This window comes from Alligator mississippiensis, chromosome 2 (genome assembly GCF_030867095.1).
Source record: "Alligator mississippiensis isolate rAllMis1 chromosome 2, rAllMis1, whole genome shotgun sequence".
Lineage (NCBI taxonomy): Eukaryota > Metazoa > Chordata > Crocodylia > Alligatoridae > Alligator > Alligator mississippiensis.
Window position 1 is genome coordinate 268,371,976 of NC_081825.1, and position 13,524 is coordinate 268,385,499.

Sequence of the window (13,524 nt, forward strand, 5' to 3'; positions counted from 1 at the left end):
TTCTGTTTATATTACATTCATAGATTGTAAGGGGCTGGAAGGAACCTCACAAGATCACTGGGTCCAGCGCCCCCTTCACCAGGCAAGAAAGACAACTGGGGTCAGGTGACTCCAGCAAGGTGAGTGTCCAGTCTCCTCTTGAAGATTTCCAGGGTACATTATACCATCTCTGGAGGGAGTTTATTCCACAGTCTGGAAAACAAAGATTAAGACAGTGGCAAGGGGCCCCGATGCCTCCCCCATCCCCCCTCCCCCCCACTGATTGGTTAAGAGGGCTGGCTCCACTCGTTGCTGCTGTCTTAATCTTAATCTTTAAAGCTAAAACAGCTTTTAAATGCTTACCCCAGTGCGTGTATATATGTCCTTCATTTGATTATCTCAGTAAGGCAAATGCATCATTTTAAGCATGTGAGTATGCCTAAAGCCACATGCATGCTTAAGGCTGTGATTTTCGAAAGAACTTCAGGGAACAAGGTCCAAAACCAACTGAACTTCAACAGGAATTACATGTATAAATTCTTTAGCCCTTTAATCACAGCCTGAGTAATCTACTTATCAGAGCCTTGGATTGTAAGTAAACAATGTATTCCTGGTGTCAATATGATAAGTAGGCAATATTTATCTTGTGCATTTAGCAATGCACAGAACTATTATATACAGCATCTTTGATCTAACATCCACTTAGTATCTGCTCAGTTGCTCAAACCTTTTATAATGTGTTGTTTGGAGTTCAGTAAACTTTTTTCCCTAAGCGCACAATGGAGTAGTTTTAAGATCTAGTGTAGATAATCATAAGGCATTTTACGGGAAATGAATTTTTCACTTAAGAGGTTTAAGACACCCAGTGGCATTTTTCTGGCTTTGTTCCAAGTTCATGCCTGGAACTGTGAAAACACTAAAAGTCTGGCTGAAAGGAATCTTCCTCTTGCTTTTATTTTTATTTTTTGTGAGATAGGAACAGAGTAATGGTGTGAAAAGCCACCTTAAGAGATAAAAGGGAGATCCACAAAGATAACTATATAACTCTGTACCATGGACTTTTTTACACATTCAACAATACTTGTCATGAACCCGTATCTCCAACCAAAGCCAGGCTTCTGTAGATGGCTCAGTTTTAATTTCATGGAGAAATATAGTATTCAGGAGTACCAGGCACAGAGAATTTAACATCAAATTCATGATCCCTGTTAATGTAAGTGGAGAAAACAAAGCAATATTTCAGTCAATATGCTGACACTTAACACACTCCTTGGATGACTTCTCCTTTCTGAGGACATGTGACATGCATTCTAATGAATCTAAGAAGGTAATTAAGATTGAGATGACCCTTTATTTGAAGTCCAGATCTTGTCTTCAAAACTTGACCAGTAAAAACAGATGCAGGATAATAGGAATTCAGTAGAGAACCCTTTGCTTCTGTAAATTTGTCTACATCCATTGACATTAATAGAGCTATGTCAGTTTACACCCCTGAGGATCTGGCTTGTAGGATCTTACCATTCATCTTGTCCAGTGTCAAGTGTCTGATTGTTCTACTACTTCAGAACAAGTTGCAAGAACCCTTTAATTGGAAAAAAATATGAGACTCTGGGTGCATCTACATGTGTACTGTAATGCACATTAACCTTTTTAATGTGCATTAAAGCATCACAAAGAACTGTGCTCTTTAGCTAATGCATATTAAAATAGGCTAATGCACACTTTTCTAGGACTTCATAATGGAGGGCATTTATACACATAACTTTTAGTTCTCGGACGCACCTGAGATCTTCCACTTAGGAGCAGACTCTATTAAAGCACCTCTGAAGTGTTTTAGTTCAAAAGCGCACTGCCGCCATTCTCTTCATGCTGATGTGCATTTTGCCACTTATACAACTTCAAGTGTTGCAGTGCTGAGCACTTTTCAAAGCACCCAGTTCTGCAGTGCTTGCACATGTAAAAGTACCCAGAGGTACTAGATGTGATGTGCATTACCTGAAGTGCATTAATGAACGTGTAGATGTGCCCACTGGGAAGAATCTTATATCACTTTACATACCTAAATGGCATGTACATAGCCACATAACTGCAGTGTTTGGTACTTACACACAGTTTAAAAACCTATTTCACCCTTCAGTGACATAGAATCTCCATGCACACATACCTGCTACAAGTGAAGTGGAGAAGGGTCCTCCAGTGATTTATGCCAGCAGAGCGGTGCTTAGGACAATAGTGATTTTCTCTGCTTTTGTGCACAAAGGAGAAGATCTATGTTCTTCTCTCAATACCTCTATTTTTTTTTTATTAATATTCACTGAATTAGCAGCATTGGGAAAATCTACCCACTAAGAGCAAAAGCCCAGAATGCAGCACCCCCTCTTACCTAGGGCAGAATCGAGCTCGCTCTGGCTTGTCCAAACAGCCTCCGGCTTTGTCCTTTTCTTCCTGGGCCCACACATCTCCCTCTCTTGATTACCTTGGAGGACAGATTGAAGAGGGAGGCTAGAAAAGGGTCTGTATAATCTGAATCCTCTAGCCTCAGTTTTAGAGCACTTTGTTAGGAAGCAGGACATACAGCTTCCAATTCCTGATAGAAAAGGGAAGGTCTAAAATTGAAATCTTACAGTCCCTCTACATGAACAACCATTAGGCTAGAACATTGAAAGGTCTTCCTCCTATACTTGTTCCACTGTTTCTTCTGCAATTTACTTGTCCTCAAGCATGTACTTGGGCAATCCTACTTCAACAGAGGGCAGTTCCACTGAACATGCTCAATCAGTGCAGGAATGCATGTACACAGAGTTTAATCCCAATCTACCCTTAAGCACTAATAATAGCAATGTCATTTGGGCACTGTCACAAACCCCACTGTGGTCTGGGGTGGGGAGGAGGGGGTTGTGGGGCATTATGCATGTTTTCTTGACTTTTTTTACTGATATGAAATGCATATTCTCTATGTATAGGTGGCATCAAACTGTATTTATCCATATCATTCTTAAGGCCTTTCTACACAGCAATTTTAGGTGGTTTCTGGAGCTCTTAATCCCTGAATTAGCTGCACATCAACACCATTCGAATGTCTTAAAGCCCTCATTATTCAGTTTAAAGTTATACCACTCCAGGGCGGGATTATTTCCAAAGCACTTAATTTTGCTCCTGTCTCATTAAGGTGTGGCCACTCCAGACTTCTATTCCATGCAAATTGAAGTCCTTCAGGATCCCAGAATTCAATGGTCCCTTCTGAGTCAGGGTGAGTGGGGACACTGGGGCACAGTGGGGATGGGATGGTGCCTCTGTTCCACTTTTTTCATCAAATAGAGCCAGTACTGTAGCCCTGAAGCTCATTCACTCTGCTTGGGCCCAGCAGTCCAGGACAGGGGGGAGGGGCAGTAAAGGGACACAACTTCCCACTGCTGCTGGCTTTTGGAGGTGGCTGAGTGATGCAGCCTTCCCACCTGTTCTGTACAACCCCAGCCCAAACAAGCAGTGCTAAGCCCCACACTCCATGCCCAGAGCTTCCCAGCTGCTATGGGTGTTCAGTGGGTTCAGGTGCTTGCCAGCTGGAAGCTGCAGTACAGCAGCCCAAGGCTGGGTCCTGCTGACCCCACACTCTACTAAGCTGCATAGGGTCCAGCTGCCTGCTCCTCCCAGCTGGCTTGCCTGACAGAGACCACAGTTGACATGGTTAGGAGCAGGAAGTCCCATCCCTGTACTGCCCTCCTAAGTCAGATTCCTGCACTACTGAGCCTGAGCAAAGTGATCGAGGTCCAGGTCTGTGGCACCAGCTGTTCCCGGCAGGAGCAGCAAGCCTGGGGTACATGGACACGACTTCCTGCCCTTGCTGGGCTTGGAAGGCAGCTGTAAGCAGCTCAGCCTCCCTGCCTGCTCTGTGCAGCCCAGAGGCACCCAGCTGCTGCAGAGGGCTCAGGGGCTTTAGGCACCTGCCAACTACAGCTGCATAAGTGTAACAAGCCCCTTATGTTTATATGCGTTGTGGTATTTGATATAAAGTATGTTTCTTATATGTTATAATAGGGCCAGAATTGTACAAATTCACATGATAAACAATGAATTTCTTTAGTACTTATAAGATGCTCAAAATATAAATGGCTGAAAAGCAGTAATCACTAAGGGTCAGCATTTGACATGAGTTGTTTACTCATCTCCTTTGTGCACCTGCTCAGTCAAGAATCTGAGTGAGAGACAATATTATTAGGATATTGTATTAGCAATCTTCATGTCTGAAAGGATGCAAATATTCTCCTGGTCTTAATTAGATCAGGAAAGATTTCTGCTCTTGTAAATATTTACCCTTGGGGAAAGCATGGGAAGTTATATGCATAGTTGCCCCCCATCAAGAATCCAGTGTACTTAAGAAATTGTACTTAAGGTTTGCCTTGAGATCAGGGTTTCATCTTAAGTTTTCCTGGGCTTAGGGAAATCCTGGAGTCCCTCAGGCAGCAGACTGACTAAAGCAGGCGGACAGGAAAAAAAACTGTAGAAGGGCAGGAGGCCCTGATGGAAGGGTCAGACACGGGGTGTTTTCTAATCTGTTCAGTTGCATAGAAGCTGCATTCTTGGATTTCAGATGCAGGCTAAGAATGGGTTATTGTTATGATATTTTCTTCTGTTTGTTTTTTCTTATATCTCTGTATCTCAACACATGCTTACTGATTTCTTATGCTTATTCTTATTTTTTATAATAAATACTTTTGTTATCTTTTTAACTCAAGTACCATCAGTACTGTAATCTTGGAGCGTTAGGCTATACAGGCAGACCTCTTTCTCAGGAAAAGGGATCCATCTTTTCTGGACACATGACTGGACAAGGGGTATTATTCTTCTAGCTAGTAAAATCCTTCCTGCTAAGAGGTAGCAAAGCCTGGGTGAGACAGATATAGCTGAGGTCAGGGAAGTGACCTTCAGAACATTTCCATCTGGTCAAACAACAGATGGCAGCTGAAGGGTGTCCGTCTACAGTGATGATGCATAGGGGGTGCACAGAAGGGCACGTGCACCTCCTGAGAGTATTGGTGCACCCCCTCACAGCCAGCATCCCCTGCTTAGGTGGCAGGTGGGTGGGGGTGGGTGGGAGAGCTGGTTCCCCCCCCAAGAGCACTTGACAGAGAGTGGGAGTGCCAGGAGAAATGCCACTGGCACTTCTGGGTGCTTCCCTGGCCCTTCTGGGCATGCCACTGGCACTTCCAGGCAGCATTCCCATTTAGAGCCAACTTAGAGGGAATACTGCTTCCAGGTCAGCGTGCATGAACAGCCACAGGGAGTCCCCTTCTGTGATCAGCACAATTGGCCCCTGGTTGGTGTGATTGGCCTTCGGTCGGTGCAGTTGTCCATGGGGGGACCTCACCCCTAGTCACTGACTGGCCACTGGGGGGACAGGCACCCTGCTTGACTCAGGAGTCACCAGTCATTCATGTCCCTCAAGGTGTAAGAGCAAACTGGGACTGTCTCAGGTTATGCCTAACTGCACCTAGGGTTAGGCAATGCCACACATACATAAAGTAAAAATATATCCTGTCTTCTGTCAGTATTTCTGTTTCACCCTTGTTTAAAGGTTGATGTAGTCTCTGAAGTTATCTGTAGCTACCAAACTTTTTTTATTATTATTTCAGAAGTTTTATGTTTTCTTATTGTCTATATTTTTTTTTTAAACCTGAGTTTCTAAAGGCAGTTATGACTTGTATGAATGAATGAATAAATGAATGAATTCTTCAGGCTACCTCTTTGATTTTGTATTTAACATGTATTTAAGTACAGGATTAGCGGTAGGTGAACTGTAAAAATTTTCACAGCTGTTCCCAGGCCCTCAGATTGTTAGTCCAACTTGTATATAGAAATTGTGGAGTAAAATGTGGTTCTTAAGTTAGCTGAGGTATATTCCAATTTTTAGACATAAAAGTAAAATGTAGAATTTCTATTTCTGGCAGACACCAGGAAATAGAGAGGCCTTCAGGAATTTACCCTGATACAAAATTATCTGTACCTAAGGACATATTTTAACATTAAATAATATGGGTGTTTGTTTTTTTCTCTGTACCCTTGAACCTTGGAAAAAAAAGATCTCACTAATTATTCACTCTCATTCTCAAGACCCTATCAATAGTAATAATTATTATAGGAAGCAGTGGGCAGTTCTTTAAATACCTAGTCAATGTTCACTCACTCAGTTCTTACTCACAAAATTATCCTTAGCTGCACTGAAGAGAAACAGCACTCTTGTTCTGATTTCCAAACTCAGTGTAAATGTCTCTTCTTAACTCAAATCATTTTTAAATAGCTAAATATATTTATTTATTTATAGGTCTAAAACACAAACCTCAACAGACTTAGTTGTAGGTGTGCTTGATTTTTCCTCAGACCTGAAAAAAGACTTATTTTCATTTGAAAACTTGTCTAAATCTATCCAACCATGTACTTGGTTCAATAAAAGATATTACCCACAAAAAATGTTAACTGGACAATCATGGCTACAATATCACTTCAACAAAACCTCCCTTATGCTACTTAAGCCTGATAAAAAATGTGCTATTGTGATATTATTCATACATAATACGCACCAACTGGATACTGGAAGTTCCTAAAGTGCCAGTGTACTGTTATTAGTTTCCAGTATTGTCTAAAGCCCCTTAACAGGAAGGGCCCCCATTGCACCAGATACCATACAAGCATGCAGGGTTTCTGCCCTGAAGTTTTTTGCAAAGACCTTGATCCTACATCTTGGATGTGAGAGGATAGCAATGTCTGGGTGCAGCAATGCACATGAATGCAAAGAAGTGTAGGGTTTGAACCTAATTTGAAAGAAAGCAAGGTCAAACAAGACTGACAAATGATAAGGATGAACAGAGCATAGAGCACAAAGATAGTGAAAAAAGTTAATTTGATTTATAGATTAGATTAATAATTTCATAGATGTTTGGGTCAGAAGGGGCCTCAGTAGATCATCGACTCTGACCCCCTGCCCTGGGCAGAAAACAGTGCTGGAGTTAGATGACCCCAGCCAGGTGCCTGTCTAGACTTCTCTTAAAGACCCCCAAGGTAGGGGAGAGCACCACCGGCCTTGGAAGTTCTTCCTGATGTGTAACCTAAATCTGCTCTTGATTACTTTGTGGCCATTGCTCCTAGTTACTCCAAGGGGTGCCCAGGTAAACAGAGCATCTCTTATTCCTTGCTGCCCGCACCCCCGATGAATTTGTAGGTAGCCACAAGATTACCTCTCAGCCTTCTCTTGTGGAGGCTGACAAGATCCAGGTCCCTCAATCTCTCCTTGTAGGACTTTGCCTGCAGGCCCCTAACCATATGAGTGGCCTTCCTCTGAACCCTCTCGAGGTTGTCCACAACCCTCTTGAAGTGTGGTGCCCAAAACTGGATGTAGTACTCCAACTGTGGTCTGACCAATGCTGCCTAGAGGGGAAGTATCACCTCCCTGGACCTGTTCATCATGCACCTGCTAATTCATGATAAAGTGTGGTTAGCTTTACTGATCGCTTCATCACATTGATGACTCACGTTTATCTTGGTGTCAGCAATGACTCCAAGATCTGTTTCTGCTGCTGTGCTGCTGAGAAGGTCCTCCCCCAGACTGTAAATGTGCTGGTGATTCCTTCTCCCTACGTGCAGCACTTTGCACTTGTCTTTGTTGAACTGCATCCTATTCTGTTCTGCCCGCTTTTCCAACCTGTCTAGATCCACCTGGATTCATTCCGTACCCTCTAGTGTGTTAACTTTACCCCATAATTCGATATCATCTGCAAATTTGGACAGAGTGCTTTCCACACCCTCATCCAAGTCACCGATGAAGACATTGAACAGCATAAGTCCAAGGACAAAGCCTTGTGGGTCTCCACTGCCCAGCTCTTTTCAAGTCAATACCTACCCATCCACCACCATTCTCTGGCTGTGACACCTAAGCCAATTTGCCACCCACCTAACTGTGTGATACTCTATGTCACAGCCACTCAGTTTATTTACGAGAATAGGGTGAGATACCATAACAAAGGCCTTCTTAAAATGACCTGGTCATAAAAACAAACAAGGTTAGTCAGACAGGATCTACCTGCTATGAATCCATGCTGGTTGCCCTTCAGCATTATTTTTTTTCCACTGGACTCCCACAAATGTGATCTTTAATAATTTTTTCTAAGGTTTTCCCAAGGATAGAGGTGAGACTAACCTGTCTATAGTTACCCAGATCCTCCCTTCTCCCCTTCTTGAAAACAGGGACTACATTAGCTTTTTTCCAGTCCTCTTGAGTGCTCAAACAGCCATGACAGTGGCTCTATTATGACACTGGCCAATTTCTTCAGCACTCTTGGATGAAGATCATTTGGTCCTGCTAACTTACACATCCAGTCCCTCCAAGTGCCTCTTCACCAAGTTGGCATTAACAGTTGGTGGGCCGGAGTCCCTTTTGTGCCTGTGTATGATCCAGTTGGGATATTTGTCCTGATCTGTGAGAAGCCAAAAACTCATTGAAGAGCTCAGCCTTGTCCCCTCTATCCATAATTAATTGCCCTATTTTGTCTTCTAGGGGTCCTATGCTACCCTGTGCCTTCTTTTTACTCCCTGTATACCTGAGAAGGACTTTTTGTTGTCTTTAATTTTTCTTACCAGCCTAAGTTCCATTTCTGCTTTGGCCTTTCTAACTGCCTCTCTGCAAGTGTGGGCCAAGTAGATATACTTTGCCTTAGTAGCTGCCCCTTGCTTCCACAGCCTATATGGCTTCTGTTTTGCCTCTAGGCTTTCCTGGATTTCCCTGTTCAGCCAAGAAGGTTTCTTGGCCCCCTTTACCCCTTTCCTGTGCAATGGGATTGTCTCCTTCTGCACCCATAGGATTGTTTCCTTTAGGAATGACCACCCTTCCTGAACTCCCATCTCACCAATGCTCCTGTTCTTCAGTGCCTCACTTATTAATCTTCTGAGCACACTGAAGTTAGCCTTTCTGAAGTCTAGCATTTATGCCCTTCTAGTTATCTTTTCCACCTTATGCCAGATAGTGAATTCAATCAAGTGATGGTCACTGTCCCCCAGGGCACCTTGTATCTGTAGATCCCCCACCAGGTCATCCCCTGTAGGCAGCACCAAGTCCAGTAAGATGTTTCCCCTAATGGGACCATAAACCTCCTGTGTTAGGTGAAGGTCCTGTATGTAGGTTAAGAACCTACATGAATGGTTGGATCTAGCTGACTCCTCATCCTAGCAGATATCAGGGTAGTTCAGGTAACCCATGACAACCATGTCCCTTGACCATATGGCCTCTGAGAGCTGTCTGGAGAATCCCAGGTCCAGCTCATCCTCCTGATGTGGTGGCCTGTAGTAAACCCCCACTACCAAGTCCTTTTCCCCCTGACCCCCTTGTATTCTGACCCACAATACTTCAATTTTCCCCTCCTCTGATCCCATCTTGATTGTGGAAGATGTATATTGCTCTTTAACATAGAGAGCAACCGCTCCCCCACCCCCACCTTTTTTCCCTACTCTATCGTGTCTGCACAGCCTATAGCCCTCAATGCTTACTGCCCAGTCATGGGTAGGGTCCAACCAGGTTTCAGTTAGCCTAACTAAGTCAAGGTTCTTGTTTGCAAGCAGGAGTGTTAGTTCCTCCTGCTTGTCCCCCACGCTCCTATCATTAGTATAGAGATACTTGAGCCCCTGATGGGTGCCCTTTGTTTCCCTCTTTTCTGATGCCCATCAGGCTCCTTAATACTTATATAAGCTGTTCCAGTGCATGAATTGTGGTTCGTTGATCCTAGGTTCTCTGTCATCTGCATTCCCATCTCCTGATGAACCTAGTTTAAAGACCTGTGTAGGAGATCAGCCAACCTATAAGAGAATACACTCTTACCTTTTGAAGAGAGATGAAGGCCATCACATCCCAGGATGCCCCTTTCGTGGAAGTGTGGATTGTGGTCAAAGAATCCAAAACCTGCATGATGACACCAACACTGGAGTCACAGGTTGACTTCTCTGATGCAGGTGTTGCGATATTGACCACGACCGCTGACCAGGAGGATCGACGAGAAGACCACCTGTGCCCCCTTCTTCCTAGGACTGGCCTCCAGAGCCCTGTAGTCACTCATGATACAGCTCAGACTACTCCTGGCCACATCATTTGTGGCCACATGAGTGAGGACCATGGGATAGTAGTTAGAGGGCCAGATGAGGCTGGGAATCCTCTGCAGTAACATCCCAGATCTGGGCTCCACACAGGCAGCTTACCTCCTATGCCATGGCATCTAGGCAACAGATGGATCCCTTTGTGCCTCTCAGGAGGGAGTCACCCACCACAATGACTCAGCATCTCTTCCTCTTAGCTATGGCACCTTAATGCTTATTTTTTTTATTTAAAAAAATAATTAAAGAAGTAATTGGAATGTCCAACTAAGGGTTTGGGTCAATTTTTACATGATGTTTCTGGTTAGTTTTTATTATATTATACTGCATTGTACTCAAATCAGTTGTCTTACCCTATTTGCCTTTAAAGCTGACCTTATAAGGACCTGCTAGAAATAGAGATTGACTATCCCCAAAATCAGTGAAATTATAAGTGGAGGGAAAAAAAATATACTGTTGAGCAATTTAATTCATTCTCCACTGTCAGTTCAGATTTACTCTTGACAGTAAATTTTCCAGTATTTTGCCCAATGTAATTTTAAATTATTCTGATAATGAACATTCTCCGATTTCCTTGAGGAAAAAAATGTATGGCTTAATACAGCTCATTTTCACAAAATTGTCCCCAGTATTTAGTTTACATTTGTATTTTTCTTAATCCTTCTCACAACTTCTTTTTTCATGGCCTCTTGGATATCTATAAACAAACCCTTTTATATGTGTCCTGACATGACAGATTTTAGTAACTTTAGCAGGATAATGCATGTTTTAAAGTAAGTTTATTGTAATTTTTAATAGGCCTATATACACTTCATAAATATATTATTTACTACAGTAAGCTGATGCATCTCACACACTTTTTGGGTTCCTGGTAAAAAGAGGCCAGTCATCAGATCATCATCATTCTGACTCTACAGGGTAAGCTTTATTTTTGTGTCAATTAATGAACCATCACCACTACACTTATATTCTGGGGAAAAAAAACAACAAAACTTCACAAGCCTGCAGGGTTTTCTGACTTGCATTTGTTACAGTGATAAAACAATGAGTGTTTGTGCCAGTTGCATTGAAAATGTTTCCTTTTTTAGTTCTGTGCCAGTTATAATAAAAAAATTAGCATAGGTTGCCCTCCAAAGTCTGCATGCGTGTCAAACATTCTATAAAGGGAATTCAGAAGTTACATAGCAATTTCTATGTCTAATAAGAAGGCAAAGGCCACAACATTCAAGTGGTAAAAAACAGATATTTCATTAAAACTTGTTAATTTCAATAGTGCAAAGTATTGTGCAATACCACAATGTTGGGAACACGTGGATTTCTTATCCCACTGGTAATAAACTTATGCCATACCTATGAAGATTTTTAAGCCCTGAAATAATTTTCTAGGGGTACTTTAGATTCTTATAAATATGGAATACTTTCAAGAAACTTGCTAAGCTACTAGCCTGTGAATTCCACAATGTAACTGTATGTTGCATAAAAATGTAAAAATGATTTTATATGCCAGTTACACAGTGATGGACCTAGTAGCAAGCTACAAATCTTGATTTGCAACAGCCACACTCCCATTTCCAATTTTCTGAATATTCATTTGGAACATTTTGGAATGTTTATTGGTCTTGACCAACCTCCAATTAAAATATATATATATATTATTTGTTACCTCTCAATTTCCTTAAGTAAGTGAATCAGAGGCTGATAGATTTAGTATCCCAATAAGAAATGCTAGCGCAATTGTTAGTGATGTTTATGTTTATTTTAAGCTATGTGTACAGTAAAGCATCTCAAGATATTTTCAACATCTTTATCAGTGATCTGGATGGGGGTGTGAAAAGCTCACTGGCCAAATTCACAGATGACACCAAGTTATGGGGCAGTGTGGCCATGCCAGAAGATAGGCTGCAGCTACAGGCGGACCTAGGCAGGCTCGAGAGTTGGGCAGACTGGAACCAGATGAATTTTAACACTTCCAAGTGTAAGGTGCGCAAATAATCCTCAACATACATACAGGCTCAGAGGTGACAGCCTGACTTGCATCACAGCTGAAAGGGACCTAGGGGTAATGATTGACCATCACATGAACATAAGCCGTCAGTGTGATGCAGTGGCCAGCAGGGCAAACAACGCCCTGGCATGCATCAACCGATGCATCTCGTGTAAAACTAAGGAAGTGATGCTCCCACTGTACTCAGGACTGGTGAGACTATAGTTGGAGTACTGTGTCCAGTTCTAGGTGCCACACTTCAATAAGGACATAGAAAAACTTGAGAGGGTCCAGAAAAGAGCAACCCGTATGATCAGGGACTTGCAAAGCAAGCTGCATGAGGAAAGGCTGAGGGACCTGGGCCTCTTTAGCCTAAAGAAGAGAAGGTTAAGAAGGAATTTGATAGTGGCTTAATGTTATATCAGAGGAGTGCATCAGGGGTTTGGTGAACAACTGCTCACTAGGGCACCTCTGGGGAAGACCAGGACCAATGGATATAAACTCCTGGAAGGCCGCTTCAGGCTTAATACCAGGAAACATTCCTTCACAGTCAGGATGTCCAGACTGTGAAATAAACTCCCTCCAGAGGTGATGCAGTCATCTACCCTGAGGGTTTTCAAGAGGAGACTGGACAGTCACCTCGCTAGGGTCACTTGACCCCAGTTGTCTTCCTGCCTAGAGCAGGGGTGCTGGATCTGATGATCTACAAGGTTCCCTTCAGCCCCTAGCAATCTATGAATCCATAAAATATCAGATGAAGTAGGTTTTTGCCAATGAAAGTTCACACTTCTCTGAACCAGATGATCTCTAATTTACCACTCAGCCATACCTTCTGCCTGACTTTAACCAGCTCACAGCAATGTAAATGGAGCTTAATGTAAATAAGCCTCAATTCTCCTTTATGTAATAGTTTGATTTATCTCTCAGCTTTGCATTCTGCTTATTCTTCACAGATGCTGACCTCTAAGCAGGAATATTCCCTGATATTTCTTAACTAGATAAGATCTGAAGATCCAAAGTCAGTAAACCAAATTCATGTATACTTCCTGGCTACTTGTGTTGTTTCAATGTCATAAAGCAGCCATAAACTTTACTTTATGTCTTCTTTCTGTCATCAAAATAACACAAAGAAGTCAAAATGCACAGGTAAATCTGCTTCATTTGTTACCAGCCAAAGCCAGGCAAAAACCATCATAATCAATGATTAATAACTAATAATTTACATATAGCATCTTTGATCTGAGTTTCTCAAAGTGTCTTCCCAATAGTATTCAAACTTCACTGAGATGTAAGTACAGAAAATATTCTGTACTCATTTAAAAAATGAATAAATGGGGGACAAAAGTCAGCATGATAAGACAAGCTGATAGCCGGGGTAGAAGCATACTCCGGGAGCCATGACTCAGAAACCACTACTATAGTTATAACATTAA

General features: G+C 42.5%; 1 long non-coding RNA gene across 1 annotated transcript in view; it reads left to right on the forward strand.

Annotated features, from left to right (window-relative positions):
• Positions 1 to 13,524, forward strand: part of LOC109281702 (uncharacterized) — a 41,559-nt gene that overhangs the window by 3,385 nt on the left and 24,650 nt on the right. The window contains exons 2-3 of the long non-coding RNA XR_002088473.2: positions 24 to 119; positions 3,149 to 3,229. This is a non-coding gene — a long non-coding RNA (uncharacterized LOC109281702). The remainder of the gene's footprint in view (positions 1 to 23; positions 120 to 3,148; positions 3,230 to 13,524) is intronic.